The sequence below is a fragment of the Rana temporaria genome, chromosome 2 (assembly GCF_905171775.1).
Source record: "Rana temporaria chromosome 2, aRanTem1.1, whole genome shotgun sequence".
Taxonomy (NCBI): Eukaryota; Metazoa; Chordata; class Amphibia; order Anura; family Ranidae; genus Rana; species Rana temporaria.
This window is the reverse complement of record NC_053490.1, coordinates 163,698,104-163,718,432: the sequence shown is the minus strand read 5'-3', so window position 1 is coordinate 163,718,432 and position 20,329 is coordinate 163,698,104.

Genomic DNA, 20,329 nt, shown 5'->3' with positions numbered 1-20,329 from the left:
GCAGGGAGCTGTGACAGTCTGTGTATGCTCAGGCTCTTCCGTCCTGAGTCTGGACTTAGCAGGGCTGGACGTGGTGGGTGAGTTAGGGGGAGAAAACTCACCATCGTTGTTAGGTGACTGAGGGGTTGTCACGCGCTGCTCAAGGATCTGTCCTGAGAGAGGAGAGGAGTACTGTGTCAGGCTTTCACGATCGCCGCCGGCGCCATCTTGGCCGCTCGCCATGCCTGAGAAGGGGAAGAAGTCGGTAAGCTTTTTAGGCAGCTTACTGTCCTTCCTCCGTTTGGACATTGCTCCTGGTGGCTGCTGCTGTGACCGGGCTGTAAGATGAGCAGGCAGCGCTTTCCTTTTGCCGCTGTGGAGTCGCTAAAGCCGGGGTTTCTGCGGAGCTGAGGGATTATGCAGCCATTCACTCGAGCCGCCAAGCCACGCCCCCGCGCATCTGTGATTTTCCACCATCATAACATTATTATGAATATCCCAGTTTCCTTAAAAGGACAGGCAGTGCCCATTGGAATTTGGTGAAGGTTTCACTCTGAATAATTAATATACTGTATTTATTGGCGTATAACACTCACTTTTTTACCCTGAAAATAGAGGATAAACTGTGCCTGCGTGTTATACGCAGGGGGCCATGGAAAGTTTTTTTCCCTGAAACTTCCCTCTTAAAGTTAGGGTGCGTGTTATACACCTGTGCGTGTTATACGTCGATAAATACGGTAATTATTTCAGTATTACATGCAACATAGGCTGTGATAAGGCAAATTACAGTCCAAAAATCCTGATTATATAAATGTTTATATTAACATTTGTAACCACAACACAATGTTTTTAAGAAAGATGGCTTTAATGTGCACTGTTCCCCTAGATACATCACACCTTGCAAAATGTTACTACATATGTATATAAAACACATCAAAAATAGTTTATAATGCCGACTCACTTCAATTGGGTCTCAAAAGACATGGTAAATAATGTCATTAGATGTATGCTGTAGAGAACTAGAATTAATTATTGTACTGCTTTCCATTATTTATACCAAAGTATAGTTGAAGTCCAGACTGTGTTTTTTTTGGTTTAGACAACCTCTGAGAGGTGGATATCTTCCTGAACAACATAAAGGAGAGATGAACGATCATCATGGTTTGGAGCCCTTTGTTTTATAAAAAATATATATTAGCAAGGTCTAACAAAATAGTAAGGACAACTTAGGCCGAGTACTCACGAGCAAACATGTCCGTTCGAAATGTCCGACGGGCTGTTTCCGGCGTACAAGGCTGTTTTTTCATTTGGCCCGCTGGCTTGTACACACCAGCGGACGATATTTCCCTGCGGACCTGAACGCGTGCACGTAATCCACGTTTGACGTCACTATAAAGGGAAAGGCCAAAGTCAATGGCGACGCCCTCTGTTCCGCTTTTGCTAGTTACGGCTTTGCTCGTGTTAGTGAAGGTTTGGTTAGAGCTGATTCGCGCTTCTCGGTCTCCAGGCTTTAGCAGGTAGTATTTTCTCGTTCAGTGCGTGTGCTTGTGGGTACGTAGTTGGCATTCGGGTACAGGCGTGCAGTTCGTTCTGCTTAGCAGATTCGTACTGTGCGTTCGTATCTGTGTGTCGTGCGTTCTTTGCAGGTACCGCTGGATTTGATTGTGCTTTCTGTTGGAGTGTGTTCTTGACTGACCAGCCGGCCGGTTTGAAGCCATGATGGAGCAGCAGCGTCAATTTTCGCGAGTTGGTGCTGTTTATGGGATGGCTGCTGGATATGTTCATTATTCCAGTACTTTGGCCAGAAACAGGGGGCGGAGGCGTTTCTGGACCAAGAATTGGTTGCGCCAGCGTGACCAGTTCTCACATATGCCTCTGCTTAGGGAACTCCAGGAGAATAATCCTAATGACTATAGGAATTTTCTCCGCATGACGGACCCCGTATTCAACAGTCTGCTGGAACTTCTGTCCCCCTATATCACGAGGCAGGACACTGTGATGCGCCAAGCCATCACGGCCGAGCAGAGGCTTATTGCCACGTTGCGGTACCTGGCGACTGGGAGGAGCCTGCAGGACCTCAAGTTCTCAACAGGCATCTCTCCGCAGGCGCTTGGGGTCATCATACCGGACACGTGTGCTGCCATCATTAAAGTTATGCACGAGGAGTATATGAAGGTAAGTTTCCTCATTTTAACCTCACAATGTGTCTTTAATAATGTGGCAAACTAACTTTTTATTTTATTTCCCAGATATGCTGTGTGTTTAACTAACGTTCCCTTTTCTCACTATGCATGTTGATATCAGCTTTTACATGTTATTTTTATTTTGGCCTACCTGCATATTTTGATCTTACCCAATATTAACCTGTCCAGCATGCTATCTTCGGGCCAACCCCCACCATGCCACTTTTTTTTTTTTTTTTCTAAAAACAGTTTAAACACCCCCCACCCCCCCTTCAAAGTGTTTTTGTCCCCATCAGAGGGCTGTGGAGTCTCTTATTAATTAAGTGGGCCTATATATTTGTGCCCCGAAATTCTCCCTTCATAATTTGCAAATGCTATTTAAAAAATGTAAAGTTGCACAAGGATGCTTGTATGATTATGTTTGCAATGTTTATGTGCCAAAGTACTAAATCTCTTTTTTTGTTTGTCCCCACAGCTACCCTCCACACCACAGGAATGGCAGTCTGTGGCTTCCCAATTTGCCGAGCGGTGGGATTTTCCTAACTGCGGTGGAGCAATAGATGGGAAACACGTCCGCATTGTGCCCCCACCCCACTCGGGGTCCTACTATTATAATTACAAGGGTTATCATAGTATCGTGTTGATGGCGGTGGTGTCGGCACAGTATGAGTTTCTATATGTGGACGTGGGGAAGAACGGCCGGATGTCAGATGGGGGAGTGTTCGCACGGACTGATTTCTATGATCGTCTCCAAACTGGTGGTCTGGCATTGCCACCAGATGAAGATAATGTGGAAGGACTTCCGTTTGTGTTCCTAGCGGACGAGGCTTTCGGCCTTGGACCTCACCTAATGCGGCCTTTTCCCCAGAGGACCCTCACCTCAGAGAGGAGTGTGTTCAATTTGCGGTTGTCCAGGGCTCGGAGGGTAGTCGAGAATGCCTTTGGGATCCTCAGCAACCGGTTCCGCCTGTTCCTGACATCGATACATTTGGCGGAATATAAATTGAACACCATTATATTTGCCTGCTGCATTTTGCACAATTTTCTACGCAGGCACTCCCAGACGTACCTAGCCTCCATGGGCTCTGAGGCAGGACTACCCTCAGAGAACATTCCTGGCCTGGACACTGGTCGCGCTGGCTTGGCCCCCCAATCTGCTCGTGAGGTACGCGACAAATATGTTGAGTACTTCATGGGTCGGGGGGCCATTGCTATGCCAGATCATATTTCTTTCTAATTCGGCCCCCAAAGAAAGGAATATTCTCACAACTAATAAATAATTAGACCATTGGACTTTATACAGTTGTTTGTCATTACTGCTTTTTCTCTATTTTTCTGTCTTCCAGGTTATCTCCAAAAATAGTGCACTTCTAGTGCCAAATTTACTTACTCAGATGTATTAACTAACCACATTTGCACATTATTCACTCATCTACTAACTGGGTATTCAGTCTAGAAATAAGAAGCCACTCATTTTTCTGCTTTTGATGTCTCATTTTTTTTTTTTTATTTTAGTCATTTTTTAACAAGAAATGTTTATTTTTAGGCAGAAAACATTTCCTGCAAATTCTTGAGACAAAATATTGGCTTTTAATTATTTATTTTTTTGTCTTTATTGACAGTGATTAGCAATAATAATGATCTAAACACAATGTAAGAATAATTTCACTGAAACTATACGCAAAAATTTTTTGGCTTTGTATTTGTTTGTGTCTAATTTTTTAAACAAGATTTTAACACAACACAAAAATTTTTAGTTTTTTTACTAAAATTAGTTAACTTCTTTCTTTAGGTGAGATTTCTTGTTCGTTTTGTGATCTGAAACTGGAAACATTTACAAACCAAAAAAGATCAACAACAAACAAAAATTAAAAAAAAGAACAGCAGTCAGTCATATGGATGGTGTGCTTTCACACTGGAACACGCCAAAATTTCTAAATGCACACATTCAGTGAAAACTCGCCAAATGTCATTGGTTAAACAGACAAATGGCCACATGTGCTATCTGACATCATGGGTGATCAATGTCTGTGTTTTGTGGGAGCAAACCCTTCCTCTCAACTACTTGAGGATCGAGGAGGGGTTTGTACCCACAAAGCACAGACAATAGATAGTCTGTGATGGCAGATAGCACATATTGGCACACTGTGTGTGCATTTAGAAATTTTGGCGTATTATAAAGTACAAAAATTAAAAAGGGTTTTGTGGGCGGGGGATGGGCGGGGGATGGGCTTCTGTGGTTCAGTCTTTGACACGGCCCATCATGTCAATGATATTTTTGTAATTTTGTTCGATGACTAGCATCCTTTGTCGCATGTTCTCCATTTCCGTGCTACACTCTGAAATGACATTTCGCACATTCTGCTCCATGACTAGCATCCTTTCCCGCATAATGTCCATTTCCGTGCTGCACTCCATTAGTTGCTGTACAATTATAGAAGCACTTGCACGTGAAAAATGGGCTACTCCATCTTCATCCCCTAAAAAGAAACAAATTGGCATTCAAAATATGTAAATAATTTCCAGCCTATCTGCATATGTTTGGCCCTATTAATATAGGGGTGACACTGACCTGATGGCCTGATAATTTCCACATCCCCAATTTCTTCATCTTCTATCACTCCTCCTTCTTCCACCACCTCCCCATCATCTTCTATCACTCCTCCTTCTTCCACCACCTCCCCATCATCTTCGACTCCTCCTTCATCCATCAATCCACCTTCTTGCAATTCGCCAAATTGTTCTTCCGCCACTTGCCCTTCATCTGATATAAATTCTAAGTCCAAAATAACTTCTTCCTCCTCTCTTCCTTCCTCCTTTCTTCCTTCCTCTTCTCCTTCCACATCCTCTTCTCCTTCCACATCCTCTTCTCCTTCCACATCCTCTTCTCCTTCCACATCCTCTTCTCCTTCCACATCCTCCTCTCTTCCTTCCCCAGCCTCCTCTCTTCCTTCCCCAGCCTCCTCCTGCTCAACATGTGGAGGTGTTTGATTTTCCGGGTGTCTGGCCCTCTCTGCCTCCTCCAATTGCTGGCGTCTTCTTTCCCCTATAAGAAATAATAAAAAACAAAAGGTATACTCATCAGCACACAGATATTGTATATCATAAATCGCACACATTGCATAGACGATACATTTATGATGATTTTTGGTTGTTTATTCTTTCAGAAATCCTCCATTTTTGGCGTAGTTCTAGGCCAAGCTCTGATCCTGCCCCTTTTTTGCAAAGAAGTGACACAAATGGATGTCCCCCCAAAACATTAATTCTCGTCGACCCTCCAAATAAATATACTTTGATTATTGAGACACAGGTGCTTTGCATTTCCAGATGTTAAAACATCAGCTTTATTTGCATTTTGGAGAATGAATCTTGTTTGCCTGTCACATTCACTCAATTTAATTTCTGTGATTTTGCTATTCAACAATGTTGGAAAACCAAGTTTGGGGCCAGTCAGCCATGTCCAGGTGTGTTGTTCCTGGAGTAACGTCACATTTTTGCTAAACAATGTCATATTACGCGTGTTTACTATTTCTCAAAATTTGTTTAAGGTTGTTATTTGACATAAACACAATACAGTATCTACACGTGTTCAAAAGTACAAGCAGGCCAAGGAGGCAGATGTGAAAAAATACATGTCAACACATTATTGCAGACATTCCCCCCCCCCCTTAAATAATATGGACTTACTTTTACGCAGAATTTTGAGTATCTTCTTCATGTGATGTGGCTCCCTCAATTTTAAATCGGACCAACGCTTCCGTAGTTGCTCCTTTGACCTGGTGACACCAAACATTCTCCTCATTCTCCTTGCCACCTTGTCCATTATGTGTGACTTCCTACGGTTCGGTGTTTTGTAGGGCCCACATTCACCATCATAATCCTTCCTCCTCATGATGTAAACCAACTCCACCATTTCTTCGAACGCCATATTAGTGGCTTTATATCTTTTAGGCCTGGATCGGGACGGTCCTGCCTCTGTCCCTTCACTTGCGCCATGAGAGCTCCGTGCCCGCTCGTGTGACATCGCCATCTTTCCTTCCCACAGAGATTAGGGGCGTGGAAACGAGGAAATGTCCCGTCAGGGGCGGAGATGAGGGCGGGGATTATTGCATATGCGGAGTGTCGCGAATGCCAACAACGTATTGACGTAGGTTACGCGGAGAATATTCGCGCGATTCCAGAACCTACACAGTTAACGCCATATTTACTTTTTCAATTGATTAGGGGCATGGCAAAGGTGACGAGGGCGGCGTTTCATACATACGCGGAGTGGATAAAAGGCGCTTGACGTGATTACGTAGGTTACGTGTTAATTCAGCGAGCGGAAGAAACGAGGATTGTGAGAGAGGCAGGTAAGAAATTTAAACATGGGATCAGCAGCGGGCTCTAAAATGTAGAGCAATGGGATGGGGGTTTGGTCTGTTGGTTGCACAGTTTTATTAAGCTATTATGTCTCTTGGATACCAGAATGTGATTTTCGTACCCAAATGCTTTTGTAGACATCACAAAATAGAGAGGTCAAAAATGCTGTGACTCATTATCAATTATGTAGGGTGTATTCAGATCAGGCCAAGTATTGTTCTGTGTTGGTTGGACAGAGGTCATTAGGAAGTTTCTTTCATGTAATCAATGCTGAGGGGCAGGATATCTACACATGCAATAGTGCCTTGATGAATGCTGTCATTTGTAATAATTGTGTATGGTTGTAGATTTATATTATTTCCTGCAATGTAACCAAAGGGGCGGCATGTATAAAAAAAATGTTAGCTAAAACCAACCAATGGGGCAGAGCTGGCCAGCATTTTCTAAACAAGAGACACTGTGTTTGTATTTCTATATAGGTACTACTTTTTAAACAACATATTCTATCAATGTAAATGCTGAGGCTTTTTTTAATTGTGTTTTTGGTTTCTTTTCATTTTTTCAATCTAGAATAAAAAAAAGTAAATCATAACTTCACAATGGATCTCCTGCAGAGCCAAGACATTATCCAGCATTTGCTGGATAAATTTAGGGAAATGCCCATCCTGTGGGATTCAAAGCAGGACCATTACCACAATAAGGACGTACGAGCGGCAGCACTTGAACAGCTAGCAGCATACATGAGAACATGGGTGCCAGAATGCAGTGCCAACATGGTGAAGGATAAACTTGCCAACCTCAGGGGCACATATAGGAGAGCGTACAAAGCTCACCAAAAGCAGCTAAGATCTGGAGCAGCAGCAAGACCACCAAAGGAACCCAAGCTGTGGTATTACAACCAAATGTCATTTTTGCGGGATCAACTGGAAGGCAGGCCATCAATGTCAAGTCTGAATCCCAACCTTCCCTCCACGCTACCTCCCAGCGGGACTTCCCCAGATCACCACAGCCCTGCAGAGTCGGATGAAGAGGGCCTGGCTGACAGAGAGGCAGATCTGCGCCTCTACGATGATGAGGTATAGTAGTTTCATAACTATTTATGTAATAATCTTAATTATTGTTTGATTCTTGACTTGATATTGGTTAATAAAATACAAGCTGGGAAGTAAAAATCTAAAATCGTGGGCAAACAAATAGGTGTCAGGGATGACAACTGCAGGGGTCAGAGGGTGAGTCTGTTTTCAAGTTTAAATTCAAGGCAAAAAATAAGATTCAAGCATGAAAATGTGAGTGAGTATATTCCTAAATATATTACAACATGTCCCTTTTTTTTACACAGGAAGAAGAGACCAGCCAGGAGGTGGCAGATCCTCTCCTCACTGTCAGCCAGGACGAAGGGGTCAGTGGCAGCCAGGAGGAGGCCGGGCCCAGTGGCGTTCAGCAGCTCCCCAGGACAAGCACCACCAGCCAGGCTCCTCCCCTTTATATTAGGCCACCAGGCCGTAAGAAGAAATTGGGGGCAGTGGAGGAAGCCAGCCTGAAAATGATTCAGGAGGCGAGTGCCATCATGAGGGCCCCCCTCAACCCCACTGAGGCCTACAGTGCCTCCGTGGCACATGACCTGAATCAAGGCACGGAGGAGCAGAGGCAACTGGCAAAGGGCGTGATCAACCAGGCCCTTTGGTGGATGCAGAGGGAGCTGCTGACCCCAGACACTGGGCTATGTGACCCGGCCCGGCTTGCTGAACACCATTCTCCTGCTGCCACATCATCCCCACCTGCAAGGGCCCAGGGAAGACCCGCTGGAAGGCAGCCTGGAAGGAAGGTTGCAAGGAAGAGGAGACGTTGATGCCCTGCCTTCCATTTGATCCCCCACAAATGGCATCTTGTTTGGACTACCACAGCTTGGGTTCCTTTGGTTATGTGCTGCTGCTTCAGATTTTATTTTGTGTGCTTCCTGAGGTTGGCTAGTTTATCCTTCACCATGTTTCAAATGCAAGTTTGCATGTATGTTGCTAGCTGTTCAAGTGCTGCCATTCTGTTTTTGTTCCTTTTTATCATTTGCTAAAATAAAAGCCTTTTTGTTGATTTGAAAAACGTGCCTATTGTTTGTAATACTGTGGGTATTATTTTAGGCATCAAACATTACAAACAAATAAAATGTTTAATCTAAAATATTCACTAACTCATGGGGGGGGGGGGGGGTCATTTTGTGTGCCAACATGGTAGACAATTTAAACAACCTTCAAAAAAATCCTGTTAAATATACAAACAAAAGCTAAATCAAAACTATTTCCTATTAAAATATTCTAAATGGTGACATAACTATAAACACCTAAAGAAAGTGGGAAAGATAACCATTAAACATTAAAAGCAAAAAATTTGAAATGTGGAGGACCACTAAAAATATGATACGTCGGGCCAATAAAAGTTTGCAAAAATCTTACTACATCACAGCTAACAAATGTCACTTTTCAGTATGGAACAACTCAGTTGAAATAACATGAGCTAAATAACTGATTAGTTATAGCAAGAGAAGAATGAATAAAACGACGGCATCAAGCGTTGGTTATTGTGTGTTTTGCTTCAGTGTTCTATTGCTAGAATTAATCTTTCTATTGACGAATGTGCCATATCCCAAACAAACGTGAGTTTTACCTGAACGAGCGCTCCCGTGGCCTCATTTAGTCTGAGCATGCGCGGGGTTTTTGTACGTTGGTTTTGTGTACTCACCACCAAACATGTACGTTCGGACAGGATTTGAGCGGACGGTTTTAAAACAAGTTTGGAAATAAATGTCTGCTGAAAAACGGCCCGGCGGGCAAATGTACGGTGAAATTCTGTACGCTCGTAACTACACACGACCAAACATGTATGCTGAAACTGGTCCGCGGGCCAGTTTCAGCAAACATGTTTGGTCGTGAGTATGGGGCCTTAGAAACATATAATAAAACAAATGTCATTGTAAAAATATAAATTTAGCCTTAAAAGTGGACAGTGTCAGTCAGTAGAGCAGCACACAGTGTCAGTAGGGAAGTGGACAGTATGTGGGCAGTGCCAGTAGGGTAGTGGTTGGTGTCAGTAGGGCAATGTATGGTGTCAGTAGATCAGTGGATGGGCCAGTATAGCAGTGGACTGTGTCAGTAGAGCAGTGGACATTTCAGTAGGGCAGAGGTTGGTGTCAGTTAGCTGAGCAGTGGATAGGGTCAGTCAGTAGATCAGTGGCCAGTGTCAGCAATTTTATTTTTACAATTTTTTTTTTTAAGCTGCAGTATCTGCCGGTAGTTGGGCTTTAATGTTGTACAATACCTACTTATTATATACAGTGGGGCAGATCCACAAAGAGAGTACGCCGGCGTATCTACTGATACGCCGGCGTACTTTCAAAACAAGATACGACGGCATCTGGGTTAGATCCGACAGGCGTACGTCTTCGTACACCTTCGGATCTTAGATGCAATTCTTCGGCGTCCGCTGGGTGGCGTTCCCGTCGTTTTCCGCATTGAGTATGCAAATTAGCTATTTCCGACGATCCACAAACATACGAGCGGCCATCGCATTCTTTTACGTCGTCTCTAGTCGGCTTTTTTCGGCGTATAGTTAAAGCTGCTATTTGGTGGTCTATGCAATGTTAGGAATGGCCGTCGTGCCCGCGTATAATTAAAAAAAAAATTGTTTGCGTAAGTCGTCCGTGAATCGGGCTGGACGTAATTTACGTCCACGTCAAAACAATGACGTCCTTGCGACGTCATTTAGCGCAATGTACGGCGGGAAATTTAGGGACGGCGCATGCGCAGTTCATTCGGCGCGGGGACGCGCTTCATTTAAATGAAACACGCCCCCTACTTGCCGATTTGAATTGCGCTCCATTACGCCGCGAGAGATAGACTACGCCGCCGTAACTTACGGCACAAATTCTTTCTGGATTAGAACCAAAGAGAAGTAAGTTACAGCGGCGTAGCGGATCTCAGATACGCTGCGCCGGGGCAGATCTTTGTGGATCTGCCCCTGTATGTATATTGTAAGACAGGTTTAAAGCATACACATGTCCATTAAGTTTAACTAATTAATTTGACATTTCTCTGTTCCTTAATACAGTATTGTTTTCTACCTGCTGGACACTCTTTGATGAGCTGTAGCAGAATAACTAAAGTACATAGTTATTTTCTAGCTTTGGATAGAGAGGAAAGGTGTAAAATCCTCTGTCAGGAAAGTGAAAGGAAATCTCCCTATAGTGATGGGAATTCACACCTTTAACAGCTGTCACAGGAACATGGGTTTGTTTGTAGATTTTCCCCTACTCTTTATTCCTGTGACAAGTGTTAGATTTTTTCTGACTTATTTCTCCTAGCAACAGTAGACACCAGGACTGAAGAGAATCATTTACATGTAAATCCAATCAGATTAATGTAATGAAGTCCGATAAACATACATTACTGTTTAAGGATTAAGTTTGCCTTTAGTAGCAGACCCTAATTGTTTCTAATGAAATGAAGCCTTGGTTTTTGTATTTTTGTGCTCAAGATTTCCTTGTTTTTGTATCTCTCAATTATGGATGTTAACTACGCAGAGTCACCAAAGTATAATATTTTTTTATACAGTGGTGATTTAATACATATGATAGCTATGTGAAATACATATGTGGTCATATGTCAAGAAGTAAGTCAGTTTGACATGGGTTCTAACTTTCCCCTACACCATCCAAAAACTAAATAAAAACAGTTTGTACATATACTTTCATTTTAACTTTTCATCTATACAGGTGAAGTCTTATTTCTACAGGGAATTTATGTGTTTGAAGTGAAAACCATTTGACGCATAATGAATCATCTTTATTTGCAATCATTGAACTAAAGTATCTGTTTATAAGCACATGAATCAGCCAACAAGACCAGCTTCAGAACAGGCTAGCAGTAAAATATGTGTAAAGAAAAAAATAACAAATTGAGATTTTTAGTTTAGAGCCTAGCACATTAGATTGCAGACATTCTTTACAGAAGTATTTTGTCTATAGGTCCATACCATGTGCAGGTATAAACTCAGCTTTGCCAATAAAGGGGAAAGCAATAGACTTTTTTTTTGTTGTTATTATTAGTTTTGTATAGTGTGGAAAAGGGTTAAAATCCATGTCAGTTTATTTGTTGTTTTCTGAGCCCCATTGAGAAAATGTCCCTTATTTCACCTGTCCAAAAGATGCAAGAGAAAATTCTTATGCCGCGTACACACGATCATTTTTCAGCATGGAAAAAAAACGAAGTTTTTCGGCATGTAGAAAAAAAAACGTTTTTCCAACTTCATCATTAAAACGACGTTGCCCACACACCATCGTTTTTAAAAAATGCTCTAGCAAAGCGCTGTGATGTACAACACGTACAACGGCACTAGAAAGGGGAAGTTCCATTCGCCTTTGGGCTGCTTTAGCTGATTCCGTGTTAGTAAAAGACGATTCACGCTTTTCTGTCTGTTACAGCGTGATGAATGTGTTTTCTCCATTATGAATGGTAGTTTTACCAAAACGAGCACTCCCGTCTCATAACTTGCTTCTGAGCATGCACAGGTTTTTAACGTTGTTTTAGCCCACACACGATCATTTTTTACAACCTGAAAAACGACATAGTTTAAAACGACGTTAAAAAATGCAGCATGTTCGAAAAAAATTTGTTGTCGTTTTTCAGAACCCGAAAAATTATGTGAAGCCCACACATGATCATTTTAAATTACATTTTTTAAAAACAAAGTTTTTTTCATGCCGAAAAATGATCGTGTGTACGTGGCATTACAAACTAAGAATAAGTCCTTGTTTATGCTGTTGATATTGTTGCTATGAAAAGTGTAATCTTTGGAAGGTTTGCCTTATATTCCTGTTCTGTTGGCATTTTTGAATAGTGATGAACGAACATCTGATGGAACGGTTCGCGAACGCTAACCGCGAACTTTCGTAAATGTCCGTGAACCGCAAGTTCGCGGTGGGCCACATTGCTTTTAATGGCAGGTGAAAATTAAAAACCTGCAGGTCATATTTGCAGCCACAAAATACTTACCGTATTTTCCGGCGTATAAGACGACTCGGCGTATAAGACGACCCCCTAATTTTCCAGGAAAATTTTTGGTTTTGGGATATACTCACTGTATAAGACTACCCCCTTTTTTTACAAGCCCCACTGTGCCATTAAATGCCCCCACTGTGCCATTACATGCCCCCACTGTGCCATTACATGCCCCCACTGTGCCATTACATGCCCCCACTTTGCCATTACTTGCCCCCACAGTGCCATCACATTACATGCCCCCACAGTGCCATCACATTAAATGCCACCACAGTGCCATCACATTAAATGCCACCACAGTGCCATCACATTACTTTCCCCCACAGTGCCATCACATTACTTTCCCCCACAGTGCCATCACATTGCATGCCCCCACAGTGCCATCACATTACTTTCCCCCACAGTGCCATCACATTGCATGCCCCCACAGTGCCATCACATTACATGCCCCCACTTTCCCCCCCACTGTGCCATTACTCACGTTTTGCAGGCCGGTGACAGTCTCCTTCTGCTGCGAGCGTCCATGATTTCAAAGCCGCGCACCGTCTTCTCAGCGTGTCCTTTGATTGGCAGAACACAAATTTTCCCAGAAGCGCCTCTGTTCTATGTTCCGCCAATCACGGATGCCTTCTCATCTCGTCCAAGGATGAGAAGGCATCCGTGATAGGCGGAAAACAGAACAGAGGCGCTGCTGGGAAGATTTCTGTTCCGCCTATCACAGGACAGCGAGGACGCGCTGAGAAGACGGCGCGCAGCTTTGAAATTATGACGATCGCAGCTGCACGGAGACCGTACCCGGCGTATAAGACGACCCCCGACTTTGGATGCATTTTTTTGCATCCAAAAAGTCGTCTTATACGCCGGAAAATACGGTACTAGCTGGGCACAAATGGTCCCCCAACATGGACACTGCCAGATACAGAAGTAAGTGTCGGAAGTAACTTTGTATTCTGTGGCTGGTGGTACATTAGGCATTCACTGGATACAGAAGTAAGTGCCGGCCAGTACAGGCCCAAAAAATTAGCCCACAGGCGTTCACCTGAATTTGAATCAAACATGGTCTACTGGTCACATGTGTTGAATTCCTCCGAGATCCATGCCTCATTCATTTTTATAAATGTGAGGTAGTCAACACTGTTGTGAGTTAGGCGAGTGCGCTTATTGGTCACGTCCCCCACTTCTGCGCTGAACGTCCTTTCGGACAGGACACTGGACGAGGGGCAAGCCAACAGTTCCATTGCAAATTGTGCAAGCTCTGGCCAGAGGTCAAGCCTGCCCACCCAGTAGTCCAGGGGTTCATCACTTCTCAGTGCGTCCACATCGGCCGTTAACCCGATGTAGTCAGACACCTGTCGGTCTAGGCATTCCATGTTGCTGGATCCGGAGGACAGCTGTCGATGGGTCGGCTGAAAGAATGATCTCATATCATTAGTGACCAACACATCTTCAAACCGCCCTCTTCTTGCAGGCGCTGTTGGATTGGTTCCTGAAACTGTTTCTCTGTTAGTGAGAATTCCTCTCCCAATGCACGCAAAAGCAGAATGCAGCATTTCTCGAAGCAAGGCCTGGAAGTGCTGCATTCTGATAGCCCTCTGTGATGGTGGTAACATTTAGGCCATGTTTTGTTTGTACCGGGTGTCTAAGTACGTTGCCACCCATTACTGGTCCTTGCCCTTTATGCTTTTTATACGGGGGTCCCTCCTAAAACACTGGAGCATGAAGGCCCCCATTTGCACTAAACTGGAAGTGTTGTACTGGCCTGGCTCCTGCTCATCATCCAGGATAATGTCGTCCTTGTTCTCCCCCCATACACGGACAACACCAGGGATCCCAGAAAGGTTTAAAGCATGCTCTTCTTGCTCCTCCTCCTCCATCCCGGGACCATCCTCCTCTGACTTCTCTTCAGACTCCCGTTGTTGACTTGTTTCAGGTTGAGTAGCCCCCCCTGGGAATTCATCTAGCATTGCGACTTCCTCATCTTCATGCTCCTGCTCCTCGATGGCTTGATGAATGACACAACGCAATGCACGCTCCAGAAAGAAGGCGTAAGGTACGATGTCACTGATGGCACCCTGGCTGCGACTGACCAGTTTGATGATCTCATCAAATGGCCGCAGAAGTCTGCATGAGTCGCGCATGAGCAGCCACTGGCGCGGTGAAAAAAACAAGCTCCCCAGAACCTGTCCTGCCGCAGAGTTCGTACAGGTGGTTGTAAACTGCACGTTTATGCTGGAGCAGCCTATCAAGCATATACAAGGTTGAGTTCCATCGCATCGGGCAGTCACAAATAAGACGTCTATGGGCAGGTTGTGTCGCCGCTGAATGTCAAGGCGAGCCATGGCCGTGTAAGATCTTCTGAAATGGGCCGAGATTTTTCTGGCCTGCCGCAAGATGTCCTGGAGCCCAGGGTATTTGGCAATGAATCGCTGCACGACCAAGTTCAGGACGTGTGCAATGCATGGCACGTGTGTCATTTTCAGCGAAGTCAGCAGATTGGCACCGTTGTCGCACACCACTTTACCAACTGTCAAATTGAGCGGTGTTAGCCACTGATCTGCCTGTGAATGCAAAGCTGAAAGGAGTGCAGGACCAGTGTGGCTCTTGTCTTCCAGGCACAACAGATGCAGCACAGCATGGCAACGTCTCACCTGGCATGTTGAATACGAGATCGCCGTTATCGGTGGCGGGAGAGGGGCCCCCTCCCACCGCTCTCCCGCGCCCTCTGCCGCTTACCGTAGCCGTCGGTAGCGGCGGAGGAGATCTGGACCATTCGGCAGCTGAGCGGGGTTACGAGTGAAGGAAAAATCTCCTTCACCCGTCCCCATAGCTCTGCTGGGCGGAAGTGACGTCAAAACGTCAGTCCCGCCCAGCCTCTTAAAGCAACATTTTTTTTTTTTGCCAGTTTCAAATTTTTTTTTTTTTTTTTTTTGCATTTAAGCCTAAATATGAGATCTGAGGTCTTTTTGACCCCAGATCTCATATTTAAGAGGACCTGTCATGCTTTTTTCTATTACAAGGGATGTTTACATTCCTTGTAATCGGAATAAAAGTGATATATTTTTTTTTTATTTCAGTGTTAAAAATTGTAAAATAAATAAAACTAAATACGAAAACCCCAAAAAAAATGTTTAAAGCGCCCCGTCCCGACGAGCTCTCACGCAGAAGTGAACGCATATGCGAGTAGCGCCCGCATATGAAAACGGTGTTCAAACCACACAAGTGAGGTATCGCCGCGATCGTTAGAGTGAGAGCAATAATTCTAGCCCTAGGCCTACTCTGTAACTCAAAAAATGCAACCTGTAGAATTTTTTAAACGGCGCCTATCGAGATTTTTAAGGGTAAAAGTTTGACGCCATGCCACGAGCGGGCGCAATTTGTAAGCGTGACATGTGGGGTATCATTTTACTCGGCGTAACATTATCTTTCACAATATGTAAAAAAATCGGGCCAAATTTATTGTTGTCTTATTTTTTAATTTAAAAAAGTGATTTTTTTCAAAAAAAGTGCGCTTGTAAGACCGCTGCGCAAATACGGTGTGACAAAAAGTATTGCAATGACTGCCATTTTATTCTCTAGGGTGTTAGAAAAAAATATATATATATATAATGTTTGGGGGTTTTAAGTAATTTTATAGTCTCGTAAACACCAAATCTGAAAAACAGGCTCGGGGCTAAAGTGGTTAAGGCGGTCGTCCCTAGGTGAGTGTTGGACTTACCGCAACTTATGCGTTGACTGAAAATGCTGCAGATGGCAACACTATTGTCTGCAGCGGACATGTTAAAAAAAGCCCACACTGCGGAGCCTTGGGCCGGTGTCCTGGGAGCGCCAGATGTGACTGTACATGGTTGATGGCTCGCTCCTGATACATTAGGAGTCTGGTTTGTCCCTCCTGTGCAATGTAAGTTCGGCCTGCTTCTCCTCCCTATCTGCTGATCCATCTCTCCCTCTAAACTCCCCTCCTCTTCCTCTCTTGTGGTCACCCACATGACATTGGTGGACACGTCATCATCGACGTCACCTTCCCCATCACGAACAATAGAGAGTAGGCAGCAACAGTGGGCACCAACCTCCTTGGGCTGATCTGGGTACTGTCGTCAGACTGCTGAGTAACGGCTGTTGCTACCTCCTCTTCCTGATCCAATGCCAAGAATGGCTGCGCATCGGAAATGTCTTCTGATGGATTAGAAAATAAATACTGTGACTCAATTGGAGGGTATATGGTGGTGGTGGTGTTGGTGGTGAGCCACTCAACCAAGTCTGGTGCGTCCTTTGACGTAATCGAACGAACATTGTGCCAATTCCCACTTTGGCTCCTGGAAGGGCCTGCCTCCTCCTCTCCCTGTCATTTTTTTAATTACCCTATGACAAAAGTCTCTAGAGAAGCGCAGTATATGTGGAAGAAGGTATATAACACCCGCTTCAATCTGTCGTTTTGGGGGGGCACTGGTTTATCGCACCAGTTATGAAACTTTTTTTCAGGAAATGTTGTCACTGTGTGTAGCAGAGGTAACGCAGTGAAAGAGTCAAAAATTCTGCAGTACCCAAATACACTGTTATGAAAGTATATTTTTAGATAACACCCCGCTTTAATCTATCGTTTTGGGGGGCCACTGGTTTATCACACCAGTTATGAAACTTTTATTCATGAAATGTTGTCACTGTGTGTAGCAGAGGTAACGCAGCGAAAGCGACAAAAATTCTGCAGTACCCAAATACACTATTATGAAATTATATTTTTAGATAACACCCCGCTTCAATCTGTTGTTTTGGGGGGGCACTGGTTTATCGCACCAGTTATGAAAGTTTTTTTCAGGAAATGTTGTCAATGTGTGTATCAGAGGTAACGCAGTGAAAGAGGCAAAAATTCTGCAGTAACCAAATACTGTACACCACAAGTCACAATGCTGCACAATACAAATCCACAATAATATGCTTTCTATATTCAAATGTATATTATAAGTGTATTACACCCCTATATACTGCACACCAACCAATAGTACACCTATACCAGTCCTTGAAAGAACTTTTGTGGACCTGTTAGGTAATGATTTGTGTCACTACAGTCTGTCCCTGCTCTGCACACAGCAACCTGCCCCTACATTGACAAAAAGTATTTGACAGTATTACACCCCTATATACTGCACAGCAAGTAGTACACCTATACTAGTCCTTGAAAGGACTTTTGTGGACCTTTTAGATAGCTATTTGATTCAATACAGCCTGTCCCTGCTCCAAACAGCAACCTGTTCCTACACTGACAAAAAGTATATTAGTGTATTACACCCTTATATACTGCACAGCAACTAGTACACCTATACCAGTCATTGAAAGGACTTTTGTGGACCTTTTAGGTAACAAATGGTGTCACTACAGTCTGTCCCTGCTCTGCACACAGCAACCTGTCCCTACACTAACAAAAAGTATATGAGTGTATTACACGCCTATATACTGCACAGCAAGTAGTACACCTATACCAGTCCTGAAAGGACTTTTGTGGACCTGCATTGCCAGCGGCGGCGGGGGGCGGTGCCTGATGTACATTCAGACCATAAGACGCACATATTTGGGGGAAAAAAGTGTGTTATATGGTCTGAAAAATACGGTAAGTAAAGTAAATGTTCACTGTAAAATTACCATTTTAGACTTGCACTAAACTATGGTCATGAGATCTGGAGCAGTATCCCCCGAGGACTGGCACACTGCTCGTTTATTTACACACAAATCTCCAGTCTCTTGTTATGCTCAAGAGAAATACTTCAAACTACTTTCCAGGTGGTATCAAGATCCAGTAACCATTAAGTGGATTTATCCTTAGACTTGCACTGGTGCTGTCACAGAGCGAGAGGAACGTATTTACATGTTTGATGGGATTGCGATTGAATCCCCCATTTTGGACCCAAATATTTCAGGTACACCCTACCCTCCCCTAATACAGCACCTCTGTCAATTTTGTTAGGTTCCATCAAATTGCGGAAATCAAGTCTACTCAGATTTTTGTGAAATCCTCTACCTTACCCCTCTAAATGTATGGGTGATATAATAAATGACATTATGCTTATGGGGGAAGTACAAGCCAAAGAAATGGATGTGTGGGAAACTTTGGCACATATGGCTCCACTACTCTACCTTGGACACGTTTTTCAGTAGAATCTCAACTTAATACAAGTTCAGTGGTTGGTTAGGCTGCAGGGAATAAATAATTGCTCTATGTGCCTTAGCCCTGCTCTTCTATCGACCTTCTGTTGGTTGTTGTACACCTCTAACTCCCCTTAATGATCTACCTGTTTGAAGGTAAAATACAGCACTTTCGCAATTTTTCAGAACTACTTTGTGTCCACCACTTTCATGGCTCTGCTCATTCACTTTTCCTTTCTTTAATTTTCTTGTTTCTTTTCTCAACCTTTACACCTTTTTTTTCTGGGCCTTTAATCTCTGTTATAATGAGCCCACTGACCCTCTTAGTTGTTTTACCCTGATTATATGATATATCATTCATAACATGTTAATCCAATTTAGCTAATGCTGACATGTACGATTGTGGTATTATTAATGTTCTGTCATCGATTGTTAAGCCTCGTACACATGATCAGTCCATCCGATGAGAACGGTCTGATGGACCATTGTCATCGGTAAACCGATGAAGCTGACTGATGGTCCGTCGCGCCTACACACTATCGGTTAAGAAAACGATCGTGTCAGAATGCGGTGACGTAAAACACAACGACGTGCTGAAAAAAACGAAGTTCAATGCTTCCAAGCATGCATCGACTTGATTCTGAGCATGCGTGGATTTTTAACCGATGGTTGTGCCTACTAACAATAGTTTTTTTCCAATTGGTTAGGAATCCATCGGTTAAATTTAAAGCAAGTTGGCTTTTTTTTAACCGATGGTTAAATAACCTATGGGGCCCACACATGATCGGTTTTGACTGAAGAAAACGACCCAACAGACCGTTGTCCTCTGTTTAACCTATCGTGTGTACGAGGCCTAACTCCTTTTTTCCCCTCACCCTTTTATTTTGTATCCCTTTGAATACATTTTCTTCCATAATTAAAAAAATAATATTCAACTTAAATCACCATTTTAAGCTTCCATATGCGGAACAAATTAAAGAGGTACACATAAAATGCATGTAAAAAAGATTAGTTCAATGTGTAATACATATAAAAAACAATACAATTATACAGACCAGTCCCAATTTATAATGGTGATTTAGTAACTGTTACATTCGATTAGGTGGCAGTAATTTATTTTTTAAAATAAAAAGCCTACTGTGAGGATCTTGTTTGAGTAGCTGAGTATCTCAAACATAATTTCTAATTAGCTATGTTGATGATCAATTTTCAAAAACAGAAAAGAAATTAAACAAAAAAAAAACTTGACCAAGGGGATGAAACTGAAAGGCTGGGAAACATATCTGTGAAGCTCAATGTTATGTAAATTCAGCCCTTATACTGCAATTAATTAATTTCTTGTCCTCGTACAGCGTAGCATTTCTTCTTCAAAAGATTGATTTGCCTCTCATTTAAATGTTTGCTTGAAAAATCTTGAGTTTTTCTTTTTTTTTTTTTACATGCACCAGTTTCCTGCTTTACATATTTCATTTTCTCAAGATCCATTGTATTTTGAGAGTTAGCTGGCACAAAGCCCACAATCAATGATAAGCCTTTCCTTGTCATAGCTTCCCTGCTCTGCTGTACACATTTGTAAGAAAAACAAAATGAATGTACTATCTAAATTTAGATTTGGAGTACAAG